A 20587-nucleotide genomic window follows, 5' to 3' on the forward strand; every position below is an offset into this window, starting at 1 on the left:
TGCTTCCATAAATAATGGAGAGCAGAAAAAAGTTTCACTAGGTAGCTACAGCTTCTGTCCTTTTGTGATAGCTTTCACTCTCTCAAAACAAGTGTAATGTTTGTGAAATTCTGACTGTTCCTTATTGAAATATCAGATTTTTTTTCTGTTACTAGGTCATACTTTGTATTTATTGAGGGTGTAAAATCATATTGGATATATATGGACTACGTAATGTTAGGAAATAATGGATGTCACGTAGTTTGAAGAAAACCAACGATTTTTGGGAAAAGCCTAAAAATCATTTTTTAAAGAATATTCATGTATTAGTGCATTGAACAAGAAAAAAATAAAACAAGTAATCATTGTTCTAATTATGATTTTTACGGTAATTCCTACTTTCTACTGCAATCATATATTCTTACAGAATTTATCATGAAAGAAAGCACTAAGCATTCATTTTGAGAGTTAATCTTGGACAGCCAGAGCATACTTGGCAAGACTGAATGGATATGTCAAATAGTGCACAGTTAGTGAATAAGGCCAATTTCAAATGTCTGCTGTAATCCACTAGGCTAATGCTCTTACACTGAAAATTTATAATGTGATGTTTACAGGACCCATAATTCTCTCCTTCTTCTCTTTTCAAGGAAATCCCAGACACCCTTCCAGAAGACAGAACTCTGCTGATGACTAATGAAGGAGAGTGCACTGCAGGTCCTGTTCAGATAGAGGTCCCAGTGGATTCAGGTCAAACTAAAGAGCAAAACCAACTTGTCACGGTTTTGGGTCCGTTGGACCCAGTATTTTGAGTTTATGTTTTGGTTTATTTTTGCATTATGGATTGTTTTCTGATGTTCTAGTGCTTTGTTTATTATTATCATTATAGATCTGTTTCTGTTATTCTTGGTGAGGGATCAGTTCTTAGGTTTTGGGTTCTCGTGTGTGTTGCAGTTTCTGTTCAGTGTCTAGTCTGTCTCTCAGTGTCATGTCTGCATCTGGTTTAGTAATTCTTGTTTCCTGTCTCATTGTCTGTGAAGGTTCTCAGTCATCCAGGTCATCGTAGTCAAAGGAGCTTGCAAAGAAAAGTTTACCGGAAGCCCACACACACGGACCAGTACCTCCTCTTTGACTCCCATCACCCTCTGGAACACAAACTTGGAGTAATTAGGACCTTACACCACCGGGCAGAACATGTTCCCTCTAAGCCTGAAGGAAAAAAGGAACACACACATGTAAAGGAAGCACTCAAAACGTGCGGCTATCCTAAATGGGCGTTCTTAAAGTCAGCAAAGAGGCACAGAAAAGAAGACCAGACACCAGCGAGGGAGGATAAGAAAGACAGACGCAACAACATTGTCATCCCCTATGTAGCCGGTGTATCAGAGTAACTCAGGAGAGTTTTCTCCAAGCATGACATCCCAGTGCATTTCAGACCCAGCAACACGCTCAGACAAAAACTGATTCACCCAAAAGACAAAACTCCAAAACACAGACTTAACAATGTGGTGTATGCTGTACAGTGCAGCGAGGAATGCCCAGACCTCTACATTGGAGAGACCAAACAGCCACTTCACAAGCGCATGGCACAACACAGAAGAGCCACCTCCACAGGACATGACTCAGCTGTCCATCTGCATCTTAAGGATAAAGGACACTCTTTCGAGGATACCAATGTTCACATTTTGGACAGAGAGGACAGATGGTTTAAAAGAGGAGTGAAAGAAGCCATCTATGTCCACTGTGAGCGACCATCTTTGAACAGAGGCGAGGGTTTACGACACCAACTCTCTGCCATCTATAATCCAGTTTTGAGATCCCTTCCCAGACGCCTTAACGCCCACTCACATCCTGGGCCATCTGATCTCAGGAATTCGCATGATAAGGTGGGGCCAGGTTTCACAATGAATTCACCCGAAACTCTGGCTGATTGGGACCCACACCCAGTTTCACACCTTGGCTCAGGCGATTAGAGGATCATCAGGGTGTCCTTTTGTCCCTCTGTGGGGGGTTACTCCCACTAGGTTTATATCTGGGACTCTCCACCATTTGACCTTAGAACTGAAGAAGCTTCTCGGATGAGAGGTGAAACGTCTTCAAGTAACTTAAAGAAGTCCAGACGCTTTTCTTTGCAAGCTCCTTTGACTTCCTGTCTTATTGTGAAAGTCTTTGTCTTATGTTAGAGTGTGCAGCTTAGCTCCCCCGTCTCGTTAGCCCTGATCTCCCCCAGCTGTGTCTCCCTTCTGTTGCCCATTCCCTCATTACTACCCTGTGTATTTAAGCCCTGTGTTTTCCCATGCTCGGTGTCGCGTCGTACCATCAGATTATGCCTGTGTGTTTCTGTTCTCCATATTCCGTGTTCACTTCATGTTTTGTTTTCGTACCAGCAATAAAGCTGAGGTTTTTGAGTTTCAAGTTAGTGACAGAGTCCTGCGTTTGGATCCTCCTCTCCGCCTGCCCGCACACAGAGCCCTGACACAACTACTATTTCTGGCACTCAAGCTCAAACACAGTTTGACCAATGACTGTCTTGAAGATATGAAAATCCTTAATGTTGTTGGTGGCAGTGATTCAGCATGCAGGACAAAATATTCATTTTACAAAGCTTTTGATGATACAAAAGACATCATGAAAATCTGTTATGTGTGTGAACAGGGTAGTAATATAATGTCAGCTGAGCTGGACCAAGTTCATTGTGTTCAATGCAACATCACCTATGACAAAGCAAGTAGGTTTACCAATAACTTTTTCATATACCTCTCCTTGGAAGATCAAATCAGAAGTGTCTTGAGAATGCCAGGAATTACAGATGAATTAATTGCTTCCATTGATGAGTTTGTGGACCTACAGGACAGTGGTTTCACATGGGAAAATGACAAAGGAGTTTCTGTCAATACAAAAGTAATCCCTCTAATTCTAATGAGTGACTCAGTTGCCAGACCTCTGGTCCAGAATTTTAAACAGTTTAATGGTGAACATGGATGCGCCTACTGCCTTCATGAAGGAAAGGAAGTTGAAAAAGGCAGAGGTTCCACTCGTGTATATCCTTTTCAGAAGGACATTCAATCCACTGTACCATCTGGGAACTCTTCTTGTTTCGTAATAACACAAACACTAAATCCTCCTTCTCTTGTGCTGTTTTGTAGCAGTGTATACTGTATACTCTCTCTCTGTTTCTTTGTCTGATTGTGGAATAAAAGTATGAACATGTGTTTATAACTTGTGTTTGAATCCTGCAGCTTATCACACATTTGATTTCCATGTGTGACGACTGCAAGTGTCAAAAGTGAGGACAGACTGAGGGACCCACTGCTGCACATCAGCTGTGAGGCTTTGCACCCCTGATGATCCACCAGGACAAACTCAGCAGTGTGTGAGGAAGAGGAGGAAGAGCCAGCAGCAGCTGACAGATGGAGAGAATAGACAGACTGTTCCCTGTTTGTGAAGGACTGCTAGAAAAGTTTAACATAATTAATTGTCTGTCCTGAATCAGTCTTATTAGGTAATGTTCAAATCATTTTATCATTCCAGTGTTTTCAGTGTGGGAGAAAGTACTCAGGGCCTTCAAGTTACACACTATGAAAGGCAGAGACAAGTTTAATATTCAGAAACCTAAAGTATGTATCAGCAGCAGAATGGACCTAAAAATAAATATTTGTTTCAGTTCTGCGAAGCTTTGAGTATTTTGGATTAGTAGCACTGCTGTGTTTGTTGCATCATATTGCTGTAATTGTTTATATGCTTTATATATTCTGAGGTAAGTTGATCTATAGTGTTACATCATATTCTATAAGGATGTTATGTGTTTGTATACTTTCTGCCCAGTTTGACCCATTTAGCAGAAGTCAGCCTGTTTAAGGCTCTGATATCTATTCTGTATGACTTAAAGCAGTTATGACATGGTCTGATTTTCTCACCCAATAAAGGAATATTTCATATATCAGTCTACTCTTCATTCTATCAGAAAGTTATCACAGCTCGTACATTTGCTTTTTATACATATATATAAGCATCGAGCCAAATTTAGTAATGCCAACATACTGAAAGAACAATATTTGTCTCTTCTATATAATACATCTATAGATACACTGTCAAAGATACTTGAGTGTCTTTGAGTGAAGATTTAAGGTGATAGGAAATATAAATAACTGTAACTTGGATCTGTACTGAAGCTCAGTATTTGACACAGAGTTCAAGTTCACTGCTGTAATGACTAATAATGATTAATATAATAACTTTAATATTGGCCATATTATATTTACATTGCCAAAGTGAGATGATTTTAAACTCATGAACAACATTAGCTAATTGTTATTTACTAGCTAATCTTAAATGACTGTTCAGCACAGAAATGAAGCCCAACAATCATGTTTTACAGTCCTGTGGTCTCAGCCTCAGATACTTATTATATCACACAAAGCTCATGGAGAAACAAATGTACAAAATAGGTTCTCCTTCATTTCTGTCAAACAAAGCTGTATGAAACGTTTCCAGCTTTTAGTATCATGGTTGCTAGGCAACCTGGGCAGCGTGACGGAGGCTAGACCGTCCCATTTCACAAGCCAACAAGCATCGCACTTCTGGCCTTAGCGGTCTTTGAGTACGCGGCCCTTGTGCCATTATGTTCATGTCAGTCAGCTGCTTCCCCATGTGTTCCCACTTCCCGTGATCACCTCCTGTTTATATTTAAGTTCTCTATTTCTGCGTTTCATTGTCAGGTCATCTGTTAACCTCACCATAGTATGTCATAGTGTTTCATAGTGGTCACAATTGTCACAGTTTATTCACAGTTTCTCATAGTTGTTTCATTGTGTTTCTTAGTTTTCAAGTCTACATGTAAAAACTCTTAACATTAAAAACAGATGACTGCATAATTTTTAAGTACTTAACATACTTCAACACTTAGGAAAAGTGTGTAACAGTCACAATGGTGTGGTGTCTCTTTAATGTAACATAAGTCGAGGGTTTATGATGTCATTAGTGTGCGCCACTGCCCTCTCTGTTGCTGTGTCCGAATTCAGGGGAAGGATGCTCATAAGGACACTACCTACCTACGTCACAAGGTAGTGTCCGTAGACGGACGGGTAGTCAAGAAGTGAGCGGCTGTGGACAGCCCCATTTTTTTTCTCCATAGAAACTTTATTGAGCAAACAATGAGTATCCAACATAACAGATGGGCTGTGGACAGCCTTCTATCCTTCAACCCCGCCCTTACTTCCGTGTTTTTCCGTCGCTAGTGCCACAGCGCGAATATTTTAAAATGGACCCAGAAATGTTGCTCAGTTGTTTGGACAATTTTAATTCTCGAGGAGCTAGAAAACCTTATCGTCATCGCCCGCATGTTTTGTACCTTAGGCTCATCAGAGACAATCATATCCAGGTAAAGTAATTTCCTTTAATATACACGCATTTAGGAATTACTTAGCTAATTACACAGATAATTGAATTATTGCCAGCGTTGTGCCAAAAAGTGTTCGCCTGCCAAAACTGATTTCCAATTGTAATCGATCCCTTAATTGATTAACTTAGGGACATGGATATTCTAGGTACTTTCAATGAGGAGAAGAGGAACAAGAAAACTAGAACACCTCCTTATGCTGTCTTATAGAGAACACTCTATGGCATTTATTACAACACAACACATAACAGTCTCATCAGCAACTTCAATAATATGCAGAATGTTAACAACACTTATGAGACAAAACCCCAATACAATCCCCCCTTCAATCAGTCAGTTCAGTTTCCATAGTAGTAGCAGTCCATTTATGTCTCTTGTCACAGCTCTACCTCCACCAACCACTCTGGTTGGTGAGGAAAGGAAAAAAAGTAAAATATGGTGTTGAAGTAAAAAATAATAATAAAATAAATTCAGAGCTCTGAGAAAAAACTTTGTCAATCTACCCGGGTAGTGTGTGTGTGTGTGTGTGTGTGTGTGTGTGTGTGTGTGTGTGTGTGTGTGTGTGTGTGGATAAGCCCAGTGCTTATCTGCAAAGATAAGAATAAAAATATACAATAAGATAAAAATAGAATATGAATGCTATATACAACTGAGTAAAAATACAACGATGCCAGAAAAGATTATTGCACTTAGTGTTATTGCACATGTGTGGATGTGGATATCATACTGGTTGTGTTCAGTGGTTGAGAATAGTCGGTAGAAACCTTAGCAGGATAGTAGGAAGGCTACACGATCATACTGGTACTGGGAATTCCACAGCGTATCCTTTAGTGCACATTCTCTTCATCAACCACACAAGGCCTTGCAGGAGGTCTCCTCTCTTCAGGAACTTACTCTGCAGGAGGGGGAGCTACAAAAGAGGTGGAGGAAGATCTCAGCCTGGGCGTCTATAGAGATTGAAAATGTGACGTCACTCAGGGGTAAAACCGCAAAGAATTCTGGGAACTCGTGGCAAGAGGTACTAGCGCACGCAGGCTTTCAATTGAAATCAGTTATACAGCGATAAAAAGAAACACAAAAAATGGCAAGAAGCTGTTGTGCTATTAACTGCAATAGCCGGTCGCATGACAGCCACGGGAAGCCGACGGGTAAAGAGATCGGTTGTTATCGGATTACGTCGTTGAAGAGAAATTGTTCGAGCCATGTTTCCGAAGTAACAAAGAGGCGACTGGATTGCAGCCATTCAAAGATCAAATATAACGTCCCAGAACACTCCAGCTCACAGGTTAGTCTGCTCCAAGCATTTCCACAAAGGTCAGTCTGCTGTTGTAGTTAATACATCATTTTCATAACATAATTGGTGATATAGGTTACAAGCAAGTCTGGCGCTGAACAGAAATTGTCGCGCTATGCTCCTTTATTTATTGTGCATAAATAGTAAATTGTCCTGACAGAATATTGTGTTTCGCTTCTGTTATTATGGTACACTGACAAAAACATATACTTTTATTCACAGGATAAAACAGTTGTTTTGTATCACTAATTGTCCAGTACGATTACAGCATACAATATTATTGTCACTGCTACATTTCTGTGATGCTACCAGAAATTATTTCCACTACTAATTAATTACCGTTGAGCTCAAAGGTCCTATTAATAAACGGTTAACGAATGTGTATTTATGAAGACGATTTGTGAGACTGGTAAACTTATGATACGTACGATGGTCTTTCGTTCTACACGGTGCATTTCAAGGTCCTGTACCCATCCGTCGGTAAACTGTACCTGGGCTTGTTGCAGTGACCTGAAGTTACTAAACTTCATGAGTGTATGCACTCACTCCAAGAACCGTATAATTATAAATATGAGCGTGGTGAAGTTGGGCAGCACGCTAACGTATTTTGTCCCTCTGTGTGCTCGTAAGGATTTAACACTTTCACTGCTTTGATTTTTTTCCTCGTATCTTTTCTTTGACTTTTCATCATGTCTGTCTTTGTACGGACCGGCATTATTCTCCTTCGTTTTGTACATACCTTTTTGGGGGGCAAAGAAAAAGCAAGAATTTATTGGAACCGAAGAATGAATGTTTTGCGGTGCTGCAAATGCTTGCATTTGATGCGGTACTTGGATTGTTTTGCCACGAGTTACCGGCATGCAATGCGCGAAAGTCACGTGGTCTGTCAATCTCTATTGTCTTGTGTAGTCTGGAAGATGAGTGGATGACGGGGTGGGTGCAGTTTTCTCTGTGGTGGGGTCGGGTGGGCTGTCCTGGGCTCTGCAAGGCCAGGCGGCGCTGCTGAACTAGGGCCCCCCTTTCCCTGGCGGGCTGCAGAGTATGGGGGTGCCTACTAGGGTCAGCGGGGGAGCTGGCCCCAGCGAGGGGTCACTTGCCCCTCCCTTCCTTACCTCCCCATCTCCAGCTGCCTCCCTCTTCCCGCTCCACCACAATCACCCACACATTCAGGGCCTTGGGGTAAAGGTGTGTCACCAGGGTGCAGGGGAGGCATCCCCCCTTCTGGCTGCCTGTGCCTCAATTTTATCCCACAACTTAGACATTCACATTACTCACACTCGCATTACACATATGTAACCACGGTAACTTCTGACCCCACTTCCGCCAGTCCCTTTATTGTGGCGGGAATGAACCCTGCATAAGTTCCGGGTCAATCAGCTGCATGTTCCCTGCTCCTCTGGCTGTTGTTGTCCCTGTGGTTGGCGTACTTGTCAGATATCGACAAACACTACAGACCAGTTGACAGCGTGCAATAACCCGGCCGATTCATGCATCTTTACACTACCTCACAATCGAGTCAAAGGTGAGTTAGTTGTTTGTTTTGTCACAATTAATGAAAATGCGGAGCCCGTAAAACGCCAGCAAGCTAATGCTAGGCTAGCGACAGTAAGTGCAATTACTAGTTTTATTTATTGAATACTGGTCTTTTTTTGTTTGTTTTTTTTTGCCTGTCCCGTTTGGCTCTTTTGCCATCAGAATTGTTGTCTAAAGGCAAAGAAAGATGCCCAACGGATTTACTTTACCAAATTGACCATCCCAGCCTTGCCGTAATGGTCCATTTGATTCACCTTTTATTGTTTATTTTATTTTCACTTACTGAATACGGGACAGACTTGACTGGGGGAAAGAAGGGGAGAAAGAAAGAGGGAAAGAGAAACAGCTGAGAAGAGGGACGGGGGAGAAGTGCAAAAGACAAAAACCAACAGAATGAGCAGGAAAAAAAAGAAAAAAAATTCATCTATCGATCACCTGGATCACCTGCTGAGAAAGAAAAAAGAAAACAAGCAGAAGAGAACAAGAGTAATAGAATAAACAACATCACAATGATATATGGGAATATGACAGTAAATACTAAATATTAAACATTATTGTGCAGCACATAAGATCAACAGAACACAGTGTGCTTTGAGGTAGGAGCCAAAAAGGGTGTAGTTTGTGGGTGTGATCACCCGTGTGTACACCTGTGAGCATGGACGCGTAGGGATGGGTACCGGTGTCCGGTGCCATGATGGCACTGGTTCTGACATAAACGGTAGTAACCAGACCGAAAAGCAGCGCACATTTCGGTGCTTTATTTCGGTGCTTTTTTTTCCTGAGCTGTGATACACTTTTAGCAAATCGTTTTACGTTTCCGAGGATAGTAGGCGGTAGAGCAGGGCGATATGGCCAAAAATATTTATCACGATATATATTTGAAAATTTGCGATAACGATATAACTGACGATATAATTGATGCGAGACAAAATACAACTCCACAACATTACTAGCGCAAAAAGACAACCTTCCATTTATTTTCACTTAAACAAGAAGCTGGTTTTTATGTACATTAAAGCTTTATAAAAATGTAACAGTGCAAATGCAAATTCCTTGCTGAGAGTTTAACCAAAAGGCATTTCCAGTAGAAATGGGCTGACATATCCTGAGCATAACCATGTATAATATCCACTGAAGTTAAAAAGAGGTGCTTTGCAACATTAAACTGCAGTGTGCAGTACGTGTTTTTCGGACCATAAGGTGCACGGGATTATAAGGCACATTAAGCGAAACAAAGCAGTCAGATAAATCAAACTTTATTAAACTCATTCTTCTTGCTTCCTCCACTTCTGTACCATTGATTCATTAATGTTGAATTCTCTGGCAGCTGCTCTATTCCCATGTTGTTGCAGTATGCAGGGGACGACAAGGAGTACAGAGGTCTGACCCAAGACTTTGTGGACTGGTGCCAGCTGAACTACCTCCAGATCAACGCCAGTAAAACCAAGGAACTGGTGGTAGACTTCCGCAGGCACAAGCATTCTCCACTGCAACCACTGAACATCCAAGGTATGGACATTGAGGCTGTGGACAGCTACAGGTACCTTGGTGTTCATCTGAACAATAGACTGGACTGGACTCATAACTCAGACGCCCTCTACAGGAAAGGGCAGAGCAGGCTGTACCTGCTGCGGAGACTCAGGTCGTTTGGAATGGAGGGCCCACTCCTGAAGAAATTCTATGACTCTGTTGTGGCTTCTGCTATCTTTTATGGCGTGGTCTGCTGGGGAGGCAGCATCTCTGCTGGGGACAGGAAGAGACTGAACAGGGTGATCCGAAGGGCCAGCTCTGTTCTAGGATGCCCTCTGGACCCAGTGGAGGTGGTGAGTGACAGGAGAACGGCGGCTAAGCTGTCATCCCTGTTGGACAACATCTCCCACCCCATGCAGCAGACTGTGACAGCACTGAGCAGCTCCTTCAGTGGGAGACTGCGGCACCCACGGTGTGGGACGGAGAGATTTCGCAGGTCTTTCCTCCCCACTGCTGTCAGACTCCATAATAAAGACTTTAACTGATCAAGCACACACATCCATACATATGCAATAATACTAAGTGCAATAATCCTTTCTGTCATCGTTGTATTTTTACTCAGTTGTATATAGTATTTGTATTTGTATTCTATTTTTATCTTATTGTATATTTATTTTATTTTATTCTACTGTATATAGTATTTTATTTTATTCTATTCTGTACAGTTGTGTACTGTATTTATTCTTATTGTATTCTAATTTTTGCCTCATAACTTTTGCACTGTCCACTTCCTGCTGTGACAAAACAAATTTCCCACGTGTGGGACTAATAAAGGTTATCTTATCTTATCTTATCTTATCTTATCTTATATTAATGACTAACCTCGTATTGTGGATGGATTATCTCAGTTGTTCTCCTGACTGAAGTTTGGTCTGTTTACAGCATCCTGCCATGCGATTGCATTTGTCTCCAACTATCAGGAACCTTAACGTTAACATTTATAAGTGGAAAAGTGTTAGTGTTCATCCTCCAGCTTCACCGTTTATGTTATGCTAACATAGCTGTGTCGCTAGCGATTACGTAGCACATCATTATATACCAGCTAGCCCAACTTCAGTAACCCTACAAACGTCACTGCTGTTTAGTTTCCTGTCTTCATTTATGTTGGAAGTGATAGCAGAGCTGTACATTTGAATTTTTTCAGAAATCTCTCAGTCAGAACATGCTATATCATGCTTAGGTAACTAGCGAAACTAGCGAGCTAACTTCCGCTAGCTTCCTGCTAACTTCTAACTCTGTTAAATGTAATAAATTTTGTTTTAATGGATGCCTGGAAGTTAAACTTCATAGTTACACCTGGTAAAGCAGCAATGCTGATCGTTTTATTAAAGATGAAAGAATTTAGACAGTTTTTAACGCTCAGTGATGCTGCAGTGTTCGTTTGACTTGAATCATACGGAGTTTAGGACCCAGATTACTCCCAGATTTAAGAGCATCTTAGTCCGACAAATATGACAATAACGACGGCCGCTTCCATGTTCTGCAAAAAAATGTGCTTTGCCGTGTATCTGACGGACAAACACCAACCCAGTTCCACATCACTGAAGTTGCACCATTTTTACAAACCAATTCTGGTTCATCTGTTTCACTCAACAATCGGCCATGTGCGTATGAAAACAAAGGCACTGCGCATGCGCGTTTTACTCATATTCTATCGCGATATTTCATTTTCCTATCGTTGCCTAACATTATACCGGTATTACCGTGAACGGTATAATATGGCCCAGCCCTAGTAGGCGGGGCCAGGTACGTACGTTCTGTTAGAGCAGAGCTACAGATTAAAAATGTCCAAGGCGAAGCGGTTAAAAGTCTGGCTGTACTTCACAGCAAAATATGCAAACTCAGCAGCAACAAGTGCTTTAAGCTGATACTGTGATACTGTCAAAGGAGGTAACACCTCGAATCTCATGAAACACCTGGCGACGCATAGCGTTTTTTTAAAAGCCGAGAAATGCGCCATATTTGATGGCAGCAGCAGCCGTTCTTCTCTGCGTGAGTAGCTTAATGTTGTTCTTGTGTGATTTACGTTGAGTAGGCTAACCACGTTATTACATTAATGCATGTAAGGTGAACTAGCAAACATCATCATAGCTACATGCGGCTGTCTTCTTGTTTGATGGCAGATACTCCCTTCACCCTGGCCAAAAAGGCTAAAATGACCAAAGAAGAAGTGGAAAACAGTTAAACATGAGAGGTTTTTGGACAAAGTTTGTGTTTTTTCCATTGTTTAAGCACTGCTTCCAGCCATGAGTGATACCATATATGCCCCATAGCTGCAGAAAAGGCTAACATTGTTATCTTTTTACAAAAAAAACAGCTGAACATGAGAGGTTTTTGGACAAAGTTTGTGTTCTCCATTCTTTAAGCACCGGTTTGAGCACCGTTTGAGCACCGGCACCGTTTCAAAAGTACCGGTTTGGTACTGGTATCGGATAAAACCTAAACGATACCCATCCCTATGGACGCGCTTGTTTTTTTTTTTTTAAAGGTTCCTTCATGTAATGATCTGCTAGAGGGTGTGGGGGGGCCACAGCCCCGTCCTCCAGGGCATGAAGCAGGTATGGAGGAGATCAAAACTCCAGACATCCAGAGGCCCCCAGAACACAAGAGACCAAGGAAGACCAACAGAGGGGCAGCCGCGCCACTGTCCCAGAAAGAGCTGAGGAGAGTCCCAGATGAGGGCTCACTCAGCAGCCGCGGAGCAGAAGCCAGGGGGAGTTGCAGTGACGCGCCCGTGAGCTCCGCCGGCAGCCAGCCGTGCCTGAGTGACCGAGCCCCAGGCTGAGAGGCCGGGGGCACCCCACCTCCGAAGTGGCCCGAGCGAGCCCCAGGCTCCAGGCCCCGATAAGCAGCCACCAAGGAGTGAGCCGGTGTGTACCCGGACGCCCACCCACACACACAAAGAACCACCAATACACCGATATCTGAGGGAGTCCGCCACTGGCAGGGGAAGTGGTGGTGGGTGGAGATAGGCCTCCAAACCTTGGAGGCAAAAAAGATTATTGCGCTAGCTTACGTGGTTGCAGAGCTACCGGGATTTAAAAATAGTTACGCAAAACAGAGCGTGCCCGCTCGGACCGGCTCTAAAGGGTTAATGTTCTATGGTTAAGGTTCTGTTCCCCGTTTTGGTTTACAGTTGTGATCCCTCTGTTTATATTTGTTTTCTTAGGTCTTCTTAGTTTTGTTTTCTAGTCTGTAGGTTTCTGTTATCATGGAGCACGGAACAGGGGAGTTTCCATGCCCCATGTTTAGTCAGCCTTATCCTTTCCATTTAGTCTTGTCTCTGCATTCGGTGTTCTCTTTCTATCTCCCAGTCAGTCTTGTTCCCATGTATGTTTCTCCACTGGTCTCAGTGTCACACCCAAGTGCTTCATGGTGATTTCGGAGTACTTCTATAAAAAACAAAATACCTAAAATGGGTAAAAGATCAATAAAGAACTTTGGACAGCCATAAAATAGACAGTTTAAAAAAAAGGAAACGAACACTTTGAAAGCAAATCAGATTTGATATGATTTGATTTGACAAAGTTTCATTGCAGCAACTCAAAGAAAAGCATCATTTACACATAGCATAACATGGCTTGGTCATTGTGATGCACCAAGCAAGTTACAGCTTGGATTGAATGATTTTAACATCAACTGAAAAAACTGAAAATGTATTTGTAAATATTTGTAAGTCCATACAAGAAGCTGATTGTGAGAAAATGTATCATTTATCCTACTACAGTTTACACCTTAAAGAGAAAGCTCATGAATGTGCCCGCTCTGCAGACCATCTTCCCCCTTATGGGAAAATAGTTAGTTGTAGATGGCAAGTTGTCATGAGAGAAGTATCATTATAATATTTGCTGTAATGTGAGAGTGTTTACAAAGTCACTGTATCAGCCTCACTTCCTCATGTGCTACTGTACCAACTCCCATTAAAAAAACACTGTTGGCACCATCAGTCACACATGAAACTGTTGTTTCTTTAGAGATGGGTGGATGCTCAGTCAACACCCTCATCAAATACCACTAAAATTCAACAGGGTTTTTTTTTTTTACAGTTTTCTTATGCTTATTGTTGTTTGTAGCATTTTCAAGTTTTTATTTGATTTGTCTCTTTTTTGTTTTGTCTGCAATAATGAATGAAGTGATGTTTCCATAAATAATGGAGAGCAGAAAAAAGTTTCACTAGGTAGCTACAGCTTCTGTCCTTTTGTGATAGCTTTCACTCTCTCAAAACAAGTGTAATGTTTGTGAAATGCTGACTGTTCCTTATTGAAATATCAGATTTTTTTTCTGTTACTAGGTCATACTTTGTATTTATTGAGGGTGTAAAATCATATTGGATATATATGGACTACGTAATGTTAGGAAATTATGGATGTCACGTAGTTTGAAGAAAACCAACGATTTTTGGGAAAAGCCTAAAAATCATTGTCAAAAAACGATGCAACAGGAAAGTCCATTTTGGAAAGGTTAACATAAAATACTGTTGACAACCAAAGAGTTGCTGGTCCCCATTGACATAGTGTCAATGGAAAATTGTACTTACTAATCAGTATAATATTTTAATGATATAAGTTTGCATATGGTAGAATACTGCATGTAATCATTTTTGTTTAGAAGTATATAGTTGGTGGCATATTGAAAGAATGTCTCATCCTAGGAGGTCTGTAACATTCCAGGGTGTTCTGGCGTTCACCCCCACATCCTAGGAGCATGGGAAAGGTTGTACCTTGTCTTATTGTTTTACGGTAGGATTAACGTAGTTATATCTGTTCTAGTCTAAGTGCTTTTTGTTTAGATGAACTGGAGTCGTTTATGGGATACGCACGCACGCACGCGCGCACACACACACACACACACACTGAAGTATAAATAAAGACCGGGGCAGTCTCTCATTTGCGAGTCTCAGCTCTGGAGGCTGCCCTTGCTAGCACACACACACACACACACAAGCACCCACTGAAGTATAAATAAAGACCGGGGCAGTCTCTCATTTGCGAGTCTCAGCTCTGGAGGCTGCCCTTGCTAGCAAGAAATTCTGTGTGTTTCTCTTCTCTGATTCTCTACTGAAGAAGTGTTTTAGAATATATCTCTTAACACATAGTATGGACATAGTATAAAATAACAATACTATGGAAGTCAGTAGGGACAAGAAACTGGTTACCAACATTCTTGAAAATATCTTCTTTTGTGTTCAACAGAACAAAGAAACAGGTTTAGAACAACTTGAGGGTGATGATTACCAAAAGAAAGTTTTATTCCTTTTATCTTATTATCCATTTTATCTTATCCCTTTGCATTTAATTACTTCAGTTATACCAAATAATAAATGACCATCTTATTGGTCTCTTTTTAAGGTTAGTGTTGGAATATAAACATTTTGGGTTAACTGTAATGAAAACACATTTAATGCATAAACCTAAATTCAATTTATTATGAATATAGGACTATAGATTTGTCGAAATAAGTACACAATAGTTAGTTGAATTTTCAAGTCAAGAAATGAAATCAAAAAGATCATGACATTTCTAAACATATTATTTTTTAAAGAATATTCATGTATTAGTGCATTGAACAAGAAAAAAATAAAACAAGTAATCATTGTTCTAATTATTATTTTCACGGTAATTCCTACTTTCTACTGCAATCATATATTCTTACAGAATTTATCATGAAAGAAAGCACTAAGCATTCATTTTGAGAGTTAATCTTGGACAGCCAAAGCACACTTAGATTTTGGCAAGACTGGATGGACATGTCAAATAGTGCACAGTTAGTGAATAAGGCCAATTTCAAATGTCTGCTGTAATCCACTAGGCTAATGCTCTTACACTGAAGATTTATAATGTGATGTTTACAGGACCCATAATTCTCTCCTTCTTCTCTTTTCAAGGAAATCCTAGACACCCTTCCAGAAGACAGAACTCTGCTGATGACTAATGATGAAGAGTGCATTGCAGGTCCTGTTCAGATAGAGGTCCCAGTGGATTCAGGTCAAACTAAAGAGCAAAACCAACTACTATTTCTGGCACTCAAGCTCAAACACAGTTTGACCAATGACTGTCTTGAAGATATGAAAATCCTTAATGTTGTTGGTGGCAGTGATTCAGCATGCAGGACAAAATATTCATTTTACAAAGCTTTTGATGATACAAAGGACATCATGAAAATCTGTTATGTGTGTGAACAGGGTAGTAATATAATGTCAGCTGAGCTGGACCAAGTTCATTGTGTTCAATGCAACATCACCTATGACAAAGCAAGTAGGTTTACCATTAACTTTTTCATATACCTCTCCTTGAAAGATCAAATCAAAAATGTCTTGAGAATGCCAGGAATTACAGATGAATTAATTGCTTCCATTGATGAGTGTGTGATCCTACAGGACAGTGGTTTCACATGGGAAAATGACAAAGGAGTTTCTGTCAATACAAAAGTAATCCCTCTAATTCTAATGAGTGACTCAGTTGCCAGACCTCTGGTCCAGAATTTTAAACAGTTTAATGGTGAACATGGATGCTCCTACTGCCTTCATGAAGGAAAGGAAGTTGAAAAAGGCAGAGGATCCACTCGTGTATATCCTTTTCAGAAGGATATTCAGTCCACTGTACCATCTGGGAACTCTTCTTGTTTAGCACTCGTAATAACACAAACACTAAATCCTCCTTCTCTTGTGCTGTTTTGTAGCAGTGTATACACCTGAGACTGTCACCTGTCTTTCTGTCCTGCACTCTCTCTCTGTTTCTTTCTCTCTGATTGTGGAATAAAAGTATGAACATGTGTTTATAACTTGTGTTTGAATCCTGCAGCTTATCACACATTTGATTTCCATGTGTGACGACTGCAAGTGTCCAGAGTGAGGACAGACTGAGGGACCCATTGCTGCACATCATCTGTGAGGCTTTGCACCCCTGATGATCCACCAAGTCAAGTCAAGTTGGCTTTAATTGTCATGGTCCTGGGTCTTTTGACCCAGCGTTTTAAGTTTGAGTTTATTTTGTTCATTAGGTTATCTAAGTTCATTTGGTTATTAGACTCCTTGTGTTTTCTTCCCCTGTATTTAAGCTTCCCCTCACCCTTCGTGTTTCATGCTGCGTGTCTTATGTTATCAAGTTTGTATTATTATGCCTAAGTGTTTCTAGTTATTATTTTCCCCTCGTGTTTCCAACCATGTTAAATCTCCCCTGCTCTTCATGCGTTTCATGTCTGTGTCTTACGTTGTCAAGTTCGGGTTGTCATGTCTATGTCTCATTATGTTTCCTGTTTTATTGTGAAGAGGTCTGGTGTTCTGTGTTCATCATGTTCAGTTTTACTCTCCCACTGTGACGTCATTATGTTCATGTGTGCCAGCTGTTTCCTCATGTGTCTTCACTTCCCCTAATCACCTCCTGTGTATTTAAGTCCTCTGTTTTCAGTGTGTGATTGTCAGGTCGTCTGTTGTCCACGCCATGTTTCCTATGCCATGCTTCCAAGTTTCTTGTCTAGGTTTTTCTTATTGCTTGTTTAGATTTCCCAGTTTAGGTTTGTGTTAATTTTGCTTCAGTTTGCCTTGCCCTTTGTTTGTACCTTTTTTTCCAGCCATATTAAACGGCTCGCTTTTTGTTAACATTCAAGTTTTGTTCCCTGTTCCTTGGAGTCTGCATTTTGGGTCCTTTTTCAATTCATACAGTCTGCCCTCGCCAGACTGTGACATTAATGTCACTTCAACCATATACAGTTTAACAGTACACAGTGAGGCGAAACAACGTTCCTCCAGGAACAAAGGTGCTACATGCAACATAAATTTACAACATAAATTAACAAAAAATAAATAAAATCCCCCCCCCCCCCCCCCCCAAAAAAAAGAAAAACTAACTATCTAAGGAAGACTTTTTTTTGTTATCAGACAGCAGACAACAAAGTGCATGTGCAAATGTGCAAACAAGAGCAGCAAAGTGACAGAATGATAGAAAAACACAACGTAACATAATAATAAGGTTTTTTGATGATGAGTTTAGGTAGTGGAGGAACAGTAAACATTCCTTAGTGTAGCAGCAAAAATTAGGAAGTACAGAAGTGCAAAAGAGCATTTACAGGTTGGTGTGTACGATGGTTTGGTGGTGTAGGTCAGTGTGTTTGTGCTTGTGTTGATTAGTCAGTCCAGTCTCAATGTTTTGAGGTAGTTGAGTAAACCTGAGTGATAATGTGTGTGTGTGTTTATCAGTCCAGTCCCTTTTTGTTGAGGAGACGGATGGCTTGTGGAAAAAAGCTGTTGCACAGTCTGGATGTGTGTGCCCGAATGCTTCGGTACCTTTTTCCAGATGGCAGGAGTGTGACGAGTGTGTGAGAGGGGTGTGTCCGATCAGCCACAATGCTGGTGGCTTTGCGAATGCAGCGTGTGGAGTAGATGTCCTCAAGAGAGGGGAGAGAGACCACCGTCTTGCGGTCCGATATGGCACAGTTCCCAAACCAGACAGTGATGCAGCCGCTCAGGATGCTCTCGATAGTTCCTCTATAGAAGGTGGTCAGGATCGGTGGTGGAAGCCGGGCCTTTCTCAGTCTTCTCAGAAAGAAGAGACACTGTTGGGCTTTCTTGTGCAGGGAGCTGGTGTTGAGGGACCAGCCGAGGTCCTTCTCCAGGTGGACGCCCAGGAATTTGGTGCTGTCGACGATCTCCACAGAGGAGCCATTGATGCTCAGCGGTGAGTGGTCGCCTCGTGTCCTCCTAAAGTCAACAACCATCTCTTTTGTCTTGTCAACATTCAGAGACAGGTTGTTGTCTTTACACCAGTCCGTTAGTCTCTGCACTTCCTCTCTGTACGCTGACCACCACATCCCAATGCGTACTGACTGAGGCCTTCCGGTCAGAAAGTCCAGGATCCAGTTGCAGAGGGAGGTGTTCAGGCCCAACAGGCTCAGCAGTGTGTGAGGAAGAGGAGGAGGAAGAGCCAGCTGACTGTGAATGCAACACTCCTAGTAGCCTAGCAATATTTAACCCACAATGCACCGTGATGTAAACATATTAAACAATCATCGTAATATATGATGCGACAACAGCATGTCTTTCTCACTCCAAAAGCGCAAAATTGACAATGAAAACTGTCGGTTTAACCCTGCCTGGACTGACAAATACTTATTCATTTTACCGAGTTTAATAATCTTACAACCGGAGTTGTACTACCATGGTGAGGGTCCTGTACAGCCCAAGAGATAGCTGCAGCATCTTCCCTTCGTGTTTGCTTCTTGGCGAAGAAGAAAAGGCCTTTCACAGATTCTGAAACAATGAAATACCGCATGCTGGCCGTGGTGGATGCGGTGAAAAGTGAGTGTGACATCTACTATTAAAAACGTACCCCTGTAGGACAGTTCAAATATTCGTAGAATTGAAGTTCTGGCGTCAGACGAGTTTGAAATGCTGTTAGATGACCTGAAGAAAACTGATGTAATGTCTATAGCAGAAGATCACAGACAGAACTGATAATGCACAGTTATGCGTATATGTCCGTTTTTTGGATGGGAAATTGCTCGGTTTACTACCGTTAGAGGGACACACAGCTGGCGAAATGATGTTTGAGAAGATTTAAGCTCTTTTTGAGGAAAATGGTCTGGATATGAAGCGTGTCTGTATACTTGTGACCGATGGGGCTCCATCCATGACAGGAAAAGTGAGTGGTCAGCCAAAAATTTATTTTAATTTGAAAGAGAATTATCAAAATGTTTTTTGTTATTATTATTATTATTATTTCAAATGTGCAAAAAATAGTTTAGTTACAGCTCCCTTTTTTTTAAATGGACCTTTTGGTGTGCATTTGTGAGAGGTCACCACCAGATTTATAGGGGAAAAGGAATAAAAAAAATACTTGTTTTTCAGTACAGTTGTGTGGGTTTGAAATTGATCATGATCTGCTGCTTACTGGCTTCAAAAAAAATATCTGGCCCAGATAAATTCCTCGGATTGAAAATCTGGCCCAACTAACTTTGTAGTTGAATAGGCATGCCTTACGGTGTGTTCACACCAAACGCGATGGACGCGAATAGAGCGTCAGGTTTACATGTAAAGTCAATGGAAAGGCGCGATGACGCGCGATTGCGGGTCCCGCGAAAATTCGGAAGCAGATTTGCGTCGCGAAAACGCCAAAACGCGCGTCAGTGTAGCGCGTCTGGCGCGTTTGACGCGCGAATAAAACCATGCGCGTCAGCTTTTGTGTTGCATTTTGTGCATACGCGTGTTTCGCGTCTACCGCTCGAGTTGGAAAAATCTGAACTCCAGCGTCAAATCGCACCGCAACAACCAATCAGGAGCCTGGTGACGTGGCTGTTACCTAGGTCAGAGGGGCAGGTCCAGCCAAAGCCTTTCATACTTCAATGCAGGGGAAGGCTAATCAATGCGGTAGCAAACAACTCGGAGCTGTACAACACCAGCTGCTTTCTGTACCGAGACAGGAATAAAAAGGACCGAGCTTGGAGGAAGATATGTGAAGAGATCGGGCAACCTGGCAAGCACTGATACCTTTTTAGTCGGTGGGATTGCCTTGTGATCACCTTTACTAAATATCTACAACCAATCTGATTATATCCTGTTTTTTTTTTTGTTTTTTTTCAATGTTGAAATTAAAATCTAGTAGCAGCCTTCTCATTTCTTTGTGTTTTGTGCTGTTTTACAGGCCCACAGAGGAGGACGGCTCCGAGGCAGATGAGGGACGGGTCCCAGGACGGTCCATCGGCGGTGGAGCTGGCCATCCTGGTGTCCCTGAAGAGGCCACACCAGTCTCCAATGGAGCATTTCCTCCTCAGCCATGTTCCTGCTCTGGAGAGCAGCTGGTCCTTTTTATCCCTGTCTCTCTGTAAATTCTTATATTTTATATATTTATGTTTAATGTTTT

The sequence above is a fragment of the Maylandia zebra genome, linkage group LG3, assembly GCF_041146795.1.
Source record: "Maylandia zebra isolate NMK-2024a linkage group LG3, Mzebra_GT3a, whole genome shotgun sequence".
In the NCBI taxonomy this organism is placed as follows: Eukaryota; Metazoa; Chordata; class Actinopteri; order Cichliformes; family Cichlidae; genus Maylandia; species Maylandia zebra.